Below are 19,168 nucleotides of genomic sequence, written 5' to 3'. Positions count from 1 at the left end.
TATTCCTTAACTGAACAAAAAAGTCTTTTACTTCATTGGCAGTTCTACTGGATCAATGACTGCTAAATATATAGCTCTCTCAGAGATTTTGGTTGCTGTCTGCTGAATCACACAGTTAAAGCCACATGCATTGCTCTGAAAGCATGAGAGGTGTGTGTGGTGGGGGGAGGTGGGATTTCTCAAGGGGTAAATTAGGCTGAAGAACTTTTCTACCTCCCAATAAGAATCAGTGGACAATCTGTGCCTGTTTGTCCTCCACCTCCTTTTGACTTTAAACCCTGAGTGTTATCTAAGCAAGGCCTCATTTATGTTACATTTTTAAACCTGTTGCTGTCTTCATAACACAAAATGTTTGGCTCAAAAGAAATGACAAGACTGTTTATCAGCAAATATTCCAACATGACTGAAGCCATGATTACTGACATCAATCCAAAACAATTATGCCCACAACTGAAATGAATTATTCTTATGTGAAGCCATCAATCCCATGCATGACTCCATCAATGCCATACAGGTAGGGTCTTTTGTTGAAAAATTATATAGAAATAATTAAAAGGTATATTCCTGCAAAAGTGTAGTTGAGGCTTCTAGAACACTACATGAGTATGCATACTTCTAACAATCAGAGAAAAAAAGTTCTCATGTTACTGTTATCAAATATGAAACAACAAATGGCAAAACTGAGATTTTATGATTTAGCAGAACACAAAACAAATTCCTACTGGTTACAAAGGCACATAAAAACCATGGTTTATTAGCTCTTAGCTATTTTATAGAGAACTAGATGAGGAATAAGTTAGCAGTAGGACTTAAAGCAGTAGGCTTTAATTGCTATTGTTGTAAATGGGGCCTATAGATATAATGCTTTATATAATCACACATTCTGTAATTAGACAGAAAAGCTATTTTTTTCCATAGTGTTTATTGAAAGGCAGCCTGGAGAAACTGAGATGTCTATAGGTTTCCTATTGTAGGTGTGTGGGGACTTGAATTGAGTGTGTCAGCAATGACTGGTTTCTAGATACTATGTAATTGTTTCAATTTAATGTAAAAAGAAATGAGGCCTTTGGTAGTTGACAGCATCCCTTTTACAGCTGAGCTTTATTGGCAATGTTTAAGTGAGAGCTTTCTGTATCACAGATGTGACAAAAGCACCCTTTAACTTGGGTTATTTTAACTAAAGCTTTCAAACATCCTACTGAAATGATTAGATAGGATCGAATGATAAACTGATTGCTAACCCAGATAATTGAAAAACAAACAGGTAAAACGTATTTTCTGGATATGCATGTACATGCACACACACACAGAACATGGCTCCCTACCATAAACTTTTATAAGATTTGCAACATTAAAATATACTAAATGGTCCTACTATTGTAGAATGAGATAATGCATTAGAGTCTCTCAGCTACTTTTTGGAGTTGAAGTAAAAATCTCCTATCTATTAACAAAGATAAATAAGGTTAAATTGCTCCATTTGGGGATAAAAAAGTCTGAGATAGAAGCATTTTAACAGCCTTGGATTATATAACTTTGGAAACTATTGGAAAGTCATGAACAACTGTTCAGACCAAAGCTCCTAGTATCTTTAGCTTTTGTGTATCCTTCAGCACAGTAACCCCTTCCTTAAAACATACCTCAGCAAACCCTAGCTTTCCTCTTGAGGAAGTGTAAGTAAAAAGATAGTCATATTTCAACCTACTATCAAAAGAGGCACATGCTCAACATGATCACCGTTTTCCTTCCTCCCCATCCAATCTGCCATCCATATGTGGTAATATGTTGCTGCCCTATAGAAGGCAAGCTACTCTATGAGGCTAGGCCTAACCTACAACATGGTCTTACACTATAAGAGTGGATGTGCTCAGATACCATAGTAATGGGCACAATATCAGAGCCTAAACAAACAGATTGGGAGTGGAATCAGAGGAATTAGAGTGCTGGGGCAGAGACAGCATTTCCCTTCTTTATGCCAACCAACTTTTTGTGGATTTTCTTGGATCTTAGGGCTAAAAAGTGCAACAAGTGAGAGCAAAATTGGCCCCACAATCATTAGCCCTCTTCATATGTCTGGACAGTTGTACATTATACCAAACTGTGATTTTATGCAGAAGTTATTTCATGAACAGTAGCAGTGATGTTAGGGGAGAGGAGGAGTTGTTTTACTGATATCTTTCATCACAACTCCCCCCCCTTCCTATCCTAAATAATTTCACAGCAGGAAGGGGACAGAAAAGGTTTGAAGTAACTGCTGGTACCCAGTCACCACTTATTACTCAAGGCTTACTACTTTTGTGTCTAACTCACCAGGAAATACTACCAGGACAATACAAACCTTGGTTTCCCCCTCTCATGTGGGGAAATGCTTGAAAACATGAACCTTAAAGCCTCAAAAACTAAAAGGCAAATTTTGTTTTTACAAATTTAAAATCTTATAATTTGTAAGTCAATCTCATGATGTTGGCAGGTTTAAATCAGGATTTTGAAAACTTGGTCTCAATATTGTAACTGAGAAAGCATGACTTTATTGAAACCTCTCACAGGGGTCATACTGATGAAAACATGGGGTCAATATACATAGTATGGCTTAAAAACTTACTGAGGCACTTATTCTACTCAAGAAAGATCCATCTATTTATTGTATCCTTCCTCTATGGAAAGTAGCTCCTTGGAAAAGTATATTATAAAACATAGCAGGTGGAAGAGGGGAATTACAAAACCCTTTGTCCTTCAGTTTCAGATTAAAAAAAGAATAAATGTAAGTCTCCCTTTAGATTCAGGCCCCCTAAATCTCTCTTCTGTCCCCAGTGCCCTCAAAGGCATCTCAGTAGTAGCTGTTCATGTTCAAACACACATCTTTAATTCCCTTTGCATTGCAAACATTCAGTTGGCATATTTCACAACGTATGCCCCCCATCTGCTTTGCACATCCACACAGGAGTCAATGGACTGACGTGGTGGAACAATTCACAAGATAGACCTATTAAGTACAACAGAAAGTGAGTTTAAATTGGCTGGAGCTCCCAAAACTGCCACAACTTGCATTTTGGGAGTGGGGATTACAAGGCCCTGGAAGCTCACTTTTTTGCTCCAACCCTAATCTCTTGTCATTTGTTTTGAAAGTATGAGATAAAATGGAAAAAGTGGGAAAGAAAAAAATCAAATCCCTTTTACCAGACAACACCATTCATTTAACACAACAGAAGTCAGAATTGGTTTTTCCAGTGATAAACCCAAGTGTTCCAACTGGAGCCGATAAATGCAAGTGATGTCTTCACAAAGGCACTGCTAGCCAATCAGAATGTCACTTTCGACAATCAGTGTCCACAGCCACATTGTAAGGGTGATTAAAGCTTGTTTCCCCATTTACATTTGGCTTTGATTTTAACCTCAGGATATTTACATGAAGTCTAGGAGATCCCTCTCTTAGATTACAAACAAGAAAACTGAACAATAAATGGAAGCTGTCATAAGGTATATAATGGCAATCACATGCCACTCCAGAGATGCATACATTTTAGTGGTTTCATGCTGGTTTATTTGTACAATGTTTTTAAAGCAATTTAAAACCTTGATTTGAAAAGAGCTATGCAAATACAACAGCAATAATTAGAATGATGTAAGATTCAGAGCTAGAATTGAAGGGAGCCTTCAACTTTTTCCCCCTGAAACTGAATTAACCATAGAATTGTGTGTGGAATGTTCAAGCAGACAGGGGCATAAATTAGGAGCAGGCCTTCACTTTTAGCAGTTTGTTTACACCCACGCATAACTTCCAGACCAAGTCAATGTTTCTACAAATATACTATAGTATATATTATTTTCTTGGTGTGATACAAATGGACTCAACATTTTAAGGAAGGCATCATTACATTAGTAGGGTGACCAGACAGCAAATGTGAAAAATCGGGACGGGGGTGAGGGGGTAATAGGAGCCTATATAAGAAAGACCCAAAAATTGGGACTGTCCCTATAAAATCGGGACATCTGGTCACCCTGTACCTTAGTGATTAGCCAACTGTACCTTTTCCAATAAGGTGTGAGTGGGGGAGGAGAGAAGGAATAGGTCTGCAGGTAGGCTAGCTGTTGAGGTGGACACAGAGGCAAAAGAAGGACAGACATGCATGGAATTAAATGGCAGGCCGCAACTTTTTAAAACTTTAACACGGGGGAAGGGCACTACCTACCCATCACCCCTACCCCTATATACACACCAAGTATTTACACGGTTCCAGTGCAGAGATTACAGGGCTCCTTACCATATAACCCATAAAATGGGATAAGCACTCCTCAACCTAGCCTCCAGGACTCTGCTCTCTCTGAAGCCTAGCACACTCTCCCACACCCCCAATCCTCGCAGGGGGGGCAGAAGGTGCAGCAGCATGAAGACCTCAGCCCACGAGGGCTACAAGGTCTGACCTCAGCCTGCAAAGGCTACAAGGTCTGATCCTATCACATGAGCCTAAGCACCATCACTCAAATCCCAGGTCTTACCTAGAATCATAGAATCATAGAATATAAGGGTTGGAAGGGACCCCAGAAGGTCATCTAGTCCAACCCCCTGCTCAAAGCAGGACCAATTCCCAGTTAAATCATCCCAGCCAGGTTACCTCTGGGAACCATTCTTTTTACTCTATTAATGGCACTGTAATTAATGGCACTGGCTACGAGTTGCAACAAACACCCCCGACCTCCCCCAGTTTGGTACTAAGCACATTCCTACTTAACCCACTGCGGCTTGAAAGCATGCAAGGAAGTAAAACAAAACAAAAAACCAAAACCTTCCTGGTCCAATTGGCCCATGAGAGAAAAAAAATCCTTCCTAACTTCCTAAACAGGTGACCAGCTAGACCTGCAGCATCTGTCAGGTTGGGTTTCCATTCCAAGTTCAGGTGAGCTGCTGAAACAAAGCCAAAAGAAACTCCACTGGACCCCTGAGGTGGGCTAAATACTGGGAGCTGGGGAATGCTGGCCAATCAGCATCCCTCTCCCCCTGCTGGCCAATGGGTGCCAGAAATTCCCAGGAGAAGGAGCTACTTATTGTCCCTTGGCAAATGTCTCTCCCTTTTGCTATTGGCACTGTCCCCATTTCACCACTAACCCCATCAGGTTCCCCCACCCAGTGCAGGTGAATGGTATTTCTGATAAACCTGAGCTTTTCAAACAGCTGTGTTTCTGATAATTTCTGCTTCTGCTGCATGCTGCCACCTCATAAGCGCTGTTGGAGGGAGAAGCTGTGAAAATTTCCTAAAATACAACCCTTTCAGGGAGTACTTCCAGAAGTGAGAGTAACCCCACAGTGCTCAGGCTCAATTCTAGCCATTCTCGGTCACTCATACTATTCTTGCCATAAATAATGTGGTTATGTTGTTCAATGTAATACAATCACAAGTGATTGTAAAAATCTGTTTTAAAATATGTCTTTATTGTTGTGTATCCTGTATTTAGCACAAGATTAATACTAAATAGTACATTTATTCCTTGATCCTAGATGCCATATTTCAACATCGAGTATTCACCCTCTTTCCCAGTCCATCCTAATCTGAATGTCTAAATATTCTGGACACATTGCAAGAGGCAGATATGTGGGAGATGATGGAATAAGGGAGAGGTGGGAGCAAAGGTTGCTCAAGGGTCAGTCCTATGGCAGGTGGAACACTCCATCCTTAATCTTGCAAAGCACTTAAGCATTTGCTTAACTTTGAGAATAGTGCAATGAAGTAACAGTGCGCAGCATATTGCACGGTTGAGCCCTAGTTGTGGTATGATAGGATTATATGATGTACATAGGGGTGGTCAGTAACAGTTCCAGTATAACTATTGTGCAGTTTTAAATATTGAAAGGGATACTAAGAGGGTATGTGAAGACCACTCCTGGTATGCATGTGATGGGAGGCACACATCTCTAGTGCCTCCTAGCAGCTGGGTGTGGTACTGCAATCTTTTCCCCCCACTCCTGGCTGTATGTTGCTGTCCTTGCTAGGCAGGCCCTTAGTGGCTCCACTCTCCTCCAGAGTCACAGTAAAAAATGGACCCCTTCCAGGGTAACAAAGTTCAGCAAACTGTCTGCCCTCAACAGCGCCTTCAGCCCTGTCTCAGCACCCTTTAGAAGCCAAAGCAAAGAGTTGCATTTAAAAAGCCTTGTCCCCTTCTCAGGGCTTAGGCCACTTTCCCAGTGGCTGGTAGGGGAACCCAGCCCACCCACTACTCCAGGTTCCAACCCAGGGCCATTATAAAACAGCAGCCACATAACTGCTTCCTTTAAGTTGTCGCTACTGCATTCCCTGGGCCTCTTCCTACCTGGTCCCTTTACCTTTGACCATTATCTTAGGGTGAGGTTTTAAAGTTTTCAGTTCTTCTCTCTCCCACATCCAGTAAATCCAGCCAGTCAAGCACCTTTGGTCAGACAGAAGCACCCTTCCTCACCCCTCTGATTCCAACTAAGAACTACCCTGATAAGCCCTTGCAGCTTCTTTTATCTGAGTCTGCTGGGCTCGGATTGGCTGCTTCCATGAGGCCTTTCTAGGCAGGCCTGGAGGGCTCACCTCCACTGCTCCTTCCTGGGGCAGCATGTAGTAGGACTACAGGGTGTCCAGCAGGGGGCCATGAAGGACCAGGTACATCACATCACAGTATTTTTAAAAAAATGAAAATTAAGATAAAAATAATAATAATTCACTTTCAAAGCTGCCAGATTCCATGAAAAGTACCCAAAAAGTTGACCACTCCAATCACAAGAATATTTCTCTCTATTGTAGAAACTATTGCTCTGGACTGCAGACAATTTCATTTGACTTTAATTAATCTTATTTTAACATTTTACAACCATGTTCTCTAGAATGAATTTATGCCTCCTCCTAAATTTATGTGAATCATTTCAGCTCCTTGCTAAGAGAAAAATAAAATCAGGGTACTATTAATTCCTTTACTGATACTTGATGAAACGAGTGCTGACTCTGTCTCTTCCTTTACTACAGTCTGGAAGGCCTTAAAAATGTAATTTAAGAGGTGATCTTATAATCACTTCCTCATTCAGGAAAAAGCAAGAGGAAGAAAACAAGTCTCAGGAAATATAAAACGTATAGAAGATGATTATTTTGTTACTATAGTGAGGGGAAGCAGTCTGAGTTGTGCCCTTTTAAAGTAGATTATGACACTAATTAAGCAACAAGTCAGAATTCTACTTTACAAGGTTAAATTATGCATAACGTACAATTAAAAGAAGTCTCAAAAGGCACAAGTCAAAACCTTGCACTTAACAACAAACCAGGCAACACTGAACCAATTATTTTATATGGTCGACAGGATACAATGCTTACTTACATGTAATCCATCATAAGCAAAACACACGGAAAAAGATTTGTGAAATTGCCAAACCTGAAATAACTCCCAGTTCTCTCAAAATATGGAGATGAGCATCATGAAACTTCATAAAGAAATTTGATGCAATGAGCTTGTTAGTTGCAATTCAAGGCAATGATTTTGCTTAGTTTTTAATATAATCGGTATTTTCTTTGTTGAATATCAAGTATTTCTTCAGATAATGTAATTTTAAATGGATCAATTCCTAAGAAATATATTTTTTTAATCCAAAGAAGAGTTTTTTGTTGGATTTTACAATTTTCCATTGAAGTGTTGGCAGTTCAAACACTGTAATAATGTGCTAGGGTATGAAATGAGAAAGGAAAAATGGCTTGAAACCCTGATTCATCAGTTGAAATGCAAAACCGGTAACAATGATGAAAAGTTAATAGGATTTTTACTTTTTTCATTTTTAATAACAAGGTGTTAAGAGAGGGAAGGACATTTATTCTTTGAAAAATGTATGATTTTGCAACCTATAATCAGAAAGATTACTAAGTGTGCTATAATAGTACTGAAAACCCAGATGATGCTTATGGTATAACAAAAAAAGGACAAAACTTGTGACCTATGCTTAACGATATGTACCAGAATTAACCAATGAAAGAAGTGTTCACTGAGATAAGGTTTTTAAGCTTCCACATTACCAAAGACCTCTCAAGGTGATCAATCAAAACATTGGTTTCAGAGTAACAGCCGTGTTAGTCTGTATTTGCAAAAAGAAAAGGAGTACTTGTGGCACCTTAGAGACTAACCAATTTATTTGAGCATAAGCTTTCGTGAGCTACAGCTCACTTCATCGATGCATACTGCCAGTTCTGAGAGCTCATTCTTAATCTTTCCCTGTTTGCTGTAGAGGATGTTGATCAGGTGATTCCGCAGTTTCTTTGAGAGCGTGTGGCACAAGCTGTCAGCACAGTCTGTGTGGTATGTAGATTGTAATGGATTTTTTACCTTCAGTCCTTTTGGTACGATGTCCATCTGTTTGCATTTGGAAAGGAAGATGATGTCTGTCTGTATCTGTACAAGTTTTTTCATGCAGTTGATAGATTTCCACTCCATACGGCTAAATGCAGTGCCTTGCATAATGACAGGTTTCAGAGTAACAGCTGTGTTAGTGTGTATTCGCAAAAAGAAAAGGAGTACTTGTGGCACCTTAAAGACTAACCAATTTATTTGAGCATAAGCTTTCGTGAGCTACAGCTCACTTCATCGGATGCATACTGCATTGTGATCAATAGATCCAACAGTGACTGTTGGCATTAACAGAAAAAACAGTCACACCCTACTCTTATCTAAACTGGTCAAAAGCTCATTATATTCTGTAAGAAGGTTTTTAAGGCATGCAACAGCCTAGAACCCTAGCTAAAACCCAGGTTGAAATTTCGCTTAGGTTGAAACCTAAGCCTCATGTTGCACATCTGAAATGGTTGAAGGTACTTTATTTATTTATTTAAGTGACAACACTGAATATACAAAACATCTATTAATTCTAAGACTTCTATAACCAGCTCCTCTTTATACAGACTCCACGCTGGTCTGTTAGACTCTGTAGGAATCCTGTTGTAGCTGAGTCTTCTGAGGGAACAAGAAGATTTAAACAGAAATGGGGTGAAATATTTTACCCACAAACACTCAGTCTTTACACTCTCTATGGAGCAACCTAGCTGAGACCCCCATAATTTCACCATCGCTTCCTATCGGACCTCAGGGCGTAGAGTCCTATAGCTTGTGTTGAGGATAGAATGCCCCCACACTCTCTGTGTGCAGGTGTGGGGCTTTCACAATGGGAGTTGCATCATGGCTTTGAGTGGTGCAGCAGCAGAGCTAGTGTTCAACCTTTCAGAGGAACAGCCGTGTTAGTCTGTATTCGCAAAAAGAAAAGGAGTACTTGTGGCACCTTAGAGACTAACCAATTTATTTGAGCAGTTTCCACGGTATGCATCTGATGAAGTGAGCTGTAGCTCACGAAAGCTCATGCTCAAATAAATTGGTTAGTCTCTAAGGTGCCACAAGTACTCCTTTTCTTTTTGTTCAACCTTTGTGATCCTAGCTCTTGGGAAGCTGGATAGGAGAGTCTGAAACAGCGAGGGAAAGAGACAGACAGACAGACACTCTTTTCACTGCAAAGGGAACCAGGTTTCAGTGGGAATGTCTCAGTTGCCTTCGATGGGCTGGGATGTTAATACTTTCTTCACCACAGAACCCAGGTTTGCAGGGATGTTTGTACAAGTGGAGGAGTGACCGGATTTTTCACTATATAGCTATACAGCATCTATTATATGCCGAGAAGAATTCAGCATATAATATAATTCAGCATAACTGCAGGAGGCTACAGAAGCCCTGATGTAGTGAGTGCTCCATAGTCAATAGACAGGAGACTGTGCTCCCAGACAAGATTTGAGAGAGCTGCTCTGGTACTGTTGGATTACTGTTTTATAATTATTAATAATTTGTACAGCAGTAGAATCTAAGAGGCCCAGTCATGGACCAGGACACTATTGTGTTAGGCACTAACCAAAACCAGAACCAAACAACAGTCTCCTCCCCTCCAAAGAGTTTACAGTCTGGATAAGACACGAGAAAACAAGTCAATATAGACAGTCATCAGGGACCACAAGGAATCAATGAGACTACACTGGTCAGCATGTTAGGGAATGGTCATATCACAACAGCTGCTAACCATTGTGAAGTGTTGTTAACCATTGTTTTGCAATTTACCTCAACTACCTGTAAACTACTAGTAGTTGCACTCACATAGCACTTTTATCAACATGCTTACAACAGACAAGTGTTAATCCCATTCTCTCTCTCTCCCCCTTTGTCAAAATCATCTGGGCACTTGCTTTGCCAGAAATCGAAGTACCTAGAATAAGCAATACATTATTTCATTCATATATAGAATTAGAAATCATAGAAATAAGGAGCTAAAGTCTAAATTAATTGTACATCAAGGGAAAAAGACTGTAAGCAGCTATTATATACACAAAGGACCTTGTATAAACCTGGCTGAAGTAGCTGGGTTAGGGTTAGGGTTGAAGATAATGAAGCTAATGAGCTGATGGTGTTTATACCAGCTCTGAAATTTGCTTAGACAATAGCTCCAGGTCACTTGCTTTTTCAAGGCATCAATATATCCAGACTTTACTGCCAGGAATCTTCAGGAAGGTATCATCATTTGAAACTGTTGGCCACAAAGGGCTTCAGCGGATCTGCCTTGAAACTGGACCTATCTAGCATTTCAAATTAAACCCAAGTGTCAGGAATAGAAAATCAATTTTATGCTCAATGGTAATCAGTCACATTTTTTAAAATGGTTAGAAAGCCAAATCAGTCAATGAACTGTTTATGTGCACACCCCTACAAACACTCTCTTATGCTGTCAATAGACATTAGGAGCTAAATTCAGAGCTGGTAGTGCATGGAACGTCATCATCTGTACCTGTGACAGGAACTGAAAAAAGTAACTAAGCAGCTGGAGAAGTGTGTAACACAGAAGGAGTGAGTGTAAAAGGATTTACATCAGAGTCAGTGTAAGGGACTGGTAGAAAGACTGAGAAAGGTGTGATTTCTAAAAAATAGGGGTATAGTTTGAACATGTCCAGCTGCGAAAATCTGCTATAACGTACATGTAAGTTAAAATTGGATCTGTCTACTTTAAGGGTGCCTAAAGGTACAATAAAGCACTCAATCAGAGCAGCAAGCATATCTGTCAAGGTTCAATCATGGCATCAGAACAAGCCAGTCTTTAATTTTGGCATATCATATAGAAAAGATGTTATTCACTTAAAATGGAGCACCAACACCTATTTTGTTTTAGGAATTTGGCACCCTGGAGGTGACAAACACTCCACATACATACTCAGACCATAGGGTTTCAGGTACATGCCAAAATGTACAATTAAAGCCATTAGCGAGAATCAAAAAGGGGGCAAATGGATTCCTGATTGTGACTATGGGCCCCATGGTATGGGCCCCATGGTGCCAATTGTCATAGGGCACGGCCCTGTATAGGGTTTTATAGTGATACCCTGGGTCAGATATATGCATAATAGTTCACTGAAGGGATGCAAGGTCTCTGCCAAGAGCTGACTGCAAAATGTATGTACAGACAATATTTAAGGAATTATGTATCCATACTAAAAATTATGTTCTTAAGGTACTGAAGTTAAGGCAGGTCACCAGAAGGTGACATACCTCAGCAATGTTCCTCTGAGGGAGGAAGTAATCTATTTCTCTGTCTAGTCGTTCGGATATTGTGTATGGTATGCCTCACACTGTATACCTTTTTGCATATGAAACCAGTAGTGAATGAAAGACTGTGAAACCTTCAAGATTAAACAAATAGCAGTGGGTATCCTGTTTATGAATAAAGACAAAGGATGTGACTGGTATATGTTGGAGTGAAAAAAAATACAAAATCCTTGACCTAGGAGTCAAGCTGATGACATGTCTGTCTCATGAAAGGAGAAACACGGCCGAACCTTGCTGTAAAGTGCTGCAAGTGTAACACCGACAGACCCCAGTCGTTGGCGGGCAGGCTCAAACCTGGGAACCTCTGGAGTTTATGCATAAGCCTCTACTGCCTAAGCTTAGGGGCGCGCAATAGCTTTTAGCTGAGGCTGTAGCAGACTCATTAATCTCTAAATCATCTCAGTGCCACTAGGGGAGACAGAATACCACACCCAGGAGGTTTGTGGGTTACATAAGGATTTCAGCCAAACTATGCAAGACAAGAGAATATCAGTTAATTAAATCTAGGTTCTAGAAGCATTTTATGATTTTATTTCATGTGTAACCCTTTGTTTCCAGTACTTCTACTTGCTATCACTGCAATCTCTATTCTTTGTTAAATAAATGTATGCTATTCACTATAAACATAATTAAGTGCAGTGTGTTAAGTGGACAGGTAATCTGAGGTGTACTATTTCTTTGGAAGCAGAAAATCTGTAAATATTGTGTGTCCAGTGGAGCAGGGGCTGGACACTCCAGGGAGATGCTTGGAGGGTTGCAGTGTGCCTCTCGCTAACCTGTAGATTAACCTCAGGCTCTGTGAGGCCCAAAGGGGAGAGCATGTTTTGCACCTGCGGAGTTGGGGAACTGACCCCCGGCAGGCACAGACCAGGTTTCCTCACGATAAGGACAGGTAGTAGCAAGGTGCCTCACAACCCTGGTCAGCCCCCCAGGAAGTGTCACACTAACAGTAATCATCTAGAGTGACAGGTTTCAGAGGAACAGCCGTGTTAGTCTGTATTTGCAAAAAGAAAAGGAGTACTTGTGGCACCTTAGAGACTAACCAATTTATTTGAGCATGAGCTTTCGTGAGCTACAGCTCACTTCATCAGATGTTTAACGTGGAAACTGCAGCAGACTTTATATACACACAGAGAATATGAAACAATACCTCCTCCCACCCCACTGTCCTGCTGGTAATAGCTTATCTAAAGTGATCAACAGGTGGGCCATTTCCAGCACAAATCCAGGTTTTCTCACCCTCCACCCCCCCACACTTGGATTTAAACTTGGAGAGTGGTCAGTTTAGATGAGCTATTACCAGCAGGAGAGTGAGTTTGTGTGTGTATGGGGGTGGGGGGATGTGAGAAAACCTGGATCTATGCAGGAAATAGCCCGACTTGACTATGTAAAGAGTTGTCACTTTGGATGGGCTAGCACCAGCAGGAGAGTGAATTTGTGTGGGGGGGTGGAGGGTGAGAAAACCTGGATTTGTGCTGGAAATGGCCCACCTGTTGATCACTTTAGTTAAGCTATTACCAGCAGGACAGTGGGGTGGGAGGAGGTATTGTTTCATATTCTCTGTGTGTATATAAAGTCTGCTGCAGTTTCCACGTTAAACATCTGATGAAGTGAGCTGTAGCTCACGAAAGCTCATGCTCAAATAAATTGGTTAGTCTCTAAGGTGCCACAAGTACTCCTTTTCCATCTAGAGTGAATGTCTTAGCACATTTCACAACATAAAGCCAATTGACCTAGCAAGAAAATCAACTGGCCAGTTGTATGAGTATGTGTGTTTCACTTCCTCTAGCCAATGTGTGTCTGGCTCGGTCCTCCTTTCTCTATTGAAAATGGTAACACTAGCATGTGTATGTGTCAGGAGGACTTCTTCTGATGCCTTGGGTCAACCACAGATTATTTATTTTGCTGATCTGGCTGCTCTTTTCTTCACTACATTGTTTTGTATACAGTGATGTACAGCATGAAAGAAAAGCACCAGAATGCGGAGATGATGAGAGGTAGCGTAGCAAGAAAAAGTAGTTGGCCACTGCATCGGAGCATCTTCCAGGGCTTGTTACTCTACTGACTCAATTTTGTCCCTGTGACAAGAACTGGCAATATACCATCCCACTACAGAAAAAAAAAAATAGAATGTCTTCTATTCAAACTTCATTCTATTCTCCATCAGGGCCTCCTGAAGAATTGTCCAGGCATAAATTCGATCTGGGAGAATATGACAGGATGTGTAGCTGCCACAAGGTAACTAAACTCCCTGGGTGCATAGTGACTAACCGCAGGACAAGTGCCTCCAGTGACAGACATGTAGCTCTCTCAAACATAATGCTGTGTGGAGTAATTGCACTTAGAAAAGTAAAATAGACTTTTTTAATGAAGCAAGTATAAGAAGATCTGAGTAGTGTGGTTGTTTTTCTATTGTTACACGGCTTGAGATCTCTCAGTCCTGTCTTGTTTTCTAAGATGATTTATTCAGTCCTTAGAGTTGTCATAATGTTTGAGGAGATAGTCTCCCACATTCATATGCATTCAGACATAGCAGTGGAGTTTCCACTGCCAACCTACTGTATCTAGGTCAACCATAAGAACTTGAAATTCTCTCTTTTTTATTTTTTAAGAAAAAGAAAGCTGACACCTTGGAGAACAAATGAGAAATCTGTTGTCACTCCTCTTCCAGCAAGGCATGCCCCACATTTTGGGAAACACTGTCTGACGTAATGCTCATGAAATCACAGCCATGGTGTAATTAAGGTAATAGAATTAAACCTGAAAGAGTAATACCAAGGCCAGATCCTGCCTTCATCCTGCATGAGGAATTTCCATGCAAGTCAGTGAGATTTGCCTGTACAGCAATGGCAGGACCATGATTCTTAGTTTTCACTTTAAAGGTAGAATTGTGCTGCTTCTTTTCCAGTAAGTCCTCACAAAACATTATCTATATATGGTTTTACAAATCATCACAGGTCTTTCTGTCACTTCCAAAAAAATTTCACTCAACCATTAACAGTATCTATGAACAAGACAATTGTAGGATCAATCATCTTATTTTTAAATGTTTCTCCAAAATTAACAGCTTTCTTGTTGTTGCTATGCTAGTCAATAAACTTATTGTTGGCATCCTGGTCTGACATGTCAACATTTTCATTCTGGCATGACTGCAAACACTAGATCAGATAACTTACTAATACTGCCGCCTGGAGAGACTAGTTACTGGAAATACCATTCTCGTGATTAAGAAACATGAGGTCATACAGTTGTACTAACCACATCCTGCTATTACAGTTGGGGACCAATGGAAGAAAATAAGTTCCTGCTTGAAGCAAGAGCAAATAAACTAAAAGATCTTTAAGATGTCCATGGCAGCCTTATATTTACATTAAAAAATATGCCATACTGTTCCTCCTTCCTCTTAGGAATAGTTATTAGAAGCTACAGTGGTAATAGTCTTTTGTGGTTTGTATTGAATGTTAAATTACTAATACTGCATTAAACTGAGGATATATTTTTAACCAATGGTTATCCAAACCCTTTTTAAAAAAAGGAATAGAGGGCTAATTACTGGTTCTATTACAGTATAACTGCTTCTGTTTGGGGATACTGTAACATTTCCATTTTTACTAGCAAATTAAATTCAATTGGTGTTTATCGCTGACTTCAGCAGTAGTAGCCCTAAGTAGTGGCTATTTTAACTACACATTACATTATACTTTATTAATCCCACATATCCTATCTGTAAAGGCTCTAATAATCTTCTTTGAATGGCAGCCAATGTATTTTCTGTAATACCACATCAAACTACCTATTGCAGGACTAGAAGACAAGGTGGGCCAAATTAATCACCAATGTAAGTAATTCCTTTTAATTCAACAATTTACAGCCAATTTACAACAGTTATGGATCTAGCCCTTTGTGAGTTGGTAGGGGTTTTGGGGGGATGGTGTGGGGGAGGGGAAGAATATGTTTTTTGATCTGGCGGTGGTGTTTTTCTGTGCACTTAAATACTACAGTTTTGATCTTAGAAAATGCAGCATTCACATTTTGAAACACTGAATACACAGATGACTTTTTAAATGTTTCCTGCAAACAATTTGCAAGCAACACAAGTATTACAGTATAAAGTACCAAAAATGATGCACCTTTTACAATTATGGACCACAATTTAATACTTCACTGATTGACAAACCATATATTGATTATATTTCAGAATAAGCTCTACCAACCATTTCTCTACCCTACCCTGCCCTGCCCTGGTATGTGAAGAACAAGGAAACTGGCAAATTTTGAAAGCCTCACAAAGTGACTATGTTACTAAAATGCTAAAAAAAATGGCAAGTGTGAGCTTGCTAGATGTGCAGATGGTAAACAAGTTTGTGTTTAGCTAACTTTATTATTAAAAAACTGTGTGCAGTTCTGGTCACCTCATCTCAAAAAAGGTATATGAGAAATGGAAAAGGTACAGAGAAGGGCAACAAAAATTAAGCGTATGGAACAGCTTCCATATGAGGAGAGATTAAACAGGCTGGGACTGTTCAGCTTGGAAAAGAGACTGTTAAGGGGGAATATGATAGAGGTCTATAAAATCATTAATGGCATAGAGAAAAAGTGTTATTTACCTTTTCACATAACACAATAATCAGGTGTCACCTAATGAAATTAATAGGCAGCAAGTTTAACACAAGCAGAAGGAAGTACTTCACACAATGCACAGTCAACCTGTGGAACTCACTGCCAGGGGATATTGTGAAGGCCAAAAGTATAACTGAGTTCCAAAAAGAATTAGGTAAGTTCATGGTGGATAGGTCCATCGATGGCTATTTGCCAAGATGGTCAGGTATTCAACCCCATGCTCTGGGTGTCCCTAAGCCTCTGAGTGCCAGACGCTGGGACTGGACAACAGGGAATGGATCACCTGATTGCCCTATTCATTCCCTTTGAAGTATCTGTCACTGGCCACTATCAGAAGACAGGATACAAGGCTAGATGGAGGATTGGTTTGACCCAGTATAGCCATTCTTTTGTTCTTAAGAAGTGAATAAGAAAAATTTTGCCTAAAATATCCTGTCTCAACAAATATGTAAACATATCTGTAGTGCAACTGTCAACTAGGAAAAAAAGTGAAAAAACAAATATTGTAAAAGGTATAAGTTGCCTATACCAACAATTAAGTGGCACCTGAAAGTAGCTTAACAGTAGGTTCTCCTTCAGGTCACTGTTTGGAGCACTGAATCATGGGAGCTAATTTGGCAGCAATCTTATAAGCAGACTACTATTATGAGTGTATCTGAAATAAATCAAAATTCTTTATCTATTGAAAATATGCATTTATGAAGAGCTAATATTAGTGATGGACAAACCTCAAACTAGTTTGTAGATTTGTGAGATTTTAAAGCACAAATTACTAATGTTTAAACTTTTAAGCAGACATAAGAAAGAACAACTGAGACAGAGGCTTTGAAAAGTTGAATACATATAAACACTGAATTTGTTCAGAGCCAATAATTGAAATACCTGGAACACATACCTGAAGAGCTGTTTTAACTCATGGGAAACACTTTCTGTTACTGTCCAGTCTATTTCATTAACCTTTTCTGTTTTTTCTTAGGAAAGGCTGTACACTTGAGAAATGTTGTGAGAAAGCAGCTGAAGAGACAGAGAAATGTGTATTATATGATGTAGAATATAGATTTTTAAGTTAAAAATAATAAAAATGAAGAAAGTTTAGAACCACAAGAGCATGTAATTTGTTGGGTCAAAAATAAGCTTGGAGAACGAGATGCTCAAATGAGAAATAAGAATTGGAGAATGCATGCTCAAATGATGAATGACCAAGGATAAAAAGATATGTTTAAAATTACAAGAAAAAAATAGGACAATGCAAAAAGAACATATTTATCCAGAAGAAAATTATTTTTGAACCTTTCAGTACAGCAAGGTTTTTATTTTTCTTCCTTAAAGTAAAAATTAGACTGATATATCAAATTATCCAGCAGAAAAAAAGACAAACTCAACCTTCATATGAAATTAGTTAGTAAAGGAAATAAGCTACAAATTCATGAATCCAGTGCCAAGTCTATTCTATGCTCAGCAGCAGGTTTAGAATCAGTTGTTAGAAAGCAAACCACAAATTCTTCTATTTCTATGAAGCCTGACTTCAGTACTGGGCAAACTTAGTAAAGAACAAAATTGTCAGACACATAGATGAACATAATTTGTTGGGGAAGAGTCAACATGGTTTTTGTAAAGGGAAATCATGCCTCACTAATCTACTAGAATTCTTTGAGGGGGTCAACAAGCATGTGAACAAGGGGGACCCAGTGGATATACTGTGCTTAGATTTTTCAGAAAGCCTTTCACAAGGTCCCTCACCAAAGGCTCTTAAGTGGGGTAAACTGTCATGCGGTAACAAGGAAGGTCCTCTTATGGATTGATAACTGGCTAAAAGATAGGAAACAAAAGGGTAGGAATAAACAGTCAGCTTTCAGAATGGAGATGTAAATAGTGGTATTCCCCAGGGGTCTGTACTGGGCCCAGTCCAATTTAACATTTATAAATGAACAGGAAAAAGGGGTAAACAGGGAGGTGGCAAAATTTGCAGATGATACAAAACTACTCAAGATCGTTAAGTCCCAGCCAGACTGCGAAGAGCTACAAAAGGATCTCTCAAAACTGGGTGACTGGACAACAAAATGGCAGATGAAATTCAATATTGATAAATGCAAAGTAATGCACATTGCAAAACATAATCCCAACTATACATATTCAATGATGGGGTCTAAATTAGCTGTTACCACTCAAGAAAGATCTTGGAGTCATTGTGGATAGTTTTCTGAAAACATCCACCCAATGTGCAGCAGCAGTCAAAAAAGCAAGCAGATTGTTGGGCATCATTAAGAAAGAGATAGATAATGAGACAGAAAATATTGTATTGCCCGTTTATTAATCCATGGTACACCCACATCTTGAATACTGCGTGCAGATGTGGTCACCCCATCTCAAAAAAGATATATTGGAAAAGGTTCAGAAAAAGGCAACAAAAATGATTAGGGGTATGGAACATCTGCCATATGAGGAGAGATAATTAAGACTGGAACTTTTTAGCATGGAAAAGAGTCGACTAAGGGGGGATATAATAGAGGTCTATAAAATCATGACTGGTTTGGAGAAAGTAAATAAGGAAGTGTTATTTACTCCTTCTCATAATAGAAGAACAAATTAAATTAATAGACAGCAGATTTAAAACAAACAAAAGGAAGTATTTTTTCACACAACGCACAGTCAACCTGTGGAACTCCTTGACAGAGGATGTTGTGAAGGCCAAGACTATAACAGGGTTCAAAAAAGGACTAGATAAATCATGGAAGATAGCCAGTGATGGACCTATCATTGCAAAATTAAGAATCATTGCATCTAGGAAAGTGACAAACTTCTCTATTAAGTACAATTCATATAATTCAGTACAAACTGTATTGTCTTATTTTTTAGGGTTAAATTTTCAAAGCATTGCATGGGGTATTAAGCTACATGGTTATCATTTACATTCAGGGGAGAGGCATAG

Source organism: Caretta caretta, chromosome 7 (assembly GCF_965140235.1).
Source record: "Caretta caretta isolate rCarCar2 chromosome 7, rCarCar1.hap1, whole genome shotgun sequence".
Lineage (NCBI taxonomy): Eukaryota > Metazoa > Chordata > Testudines > Cheloniidae > Caretta > Caretta caretta.
Note: the sequence above shows the minus strand (reverse complement) of the source record.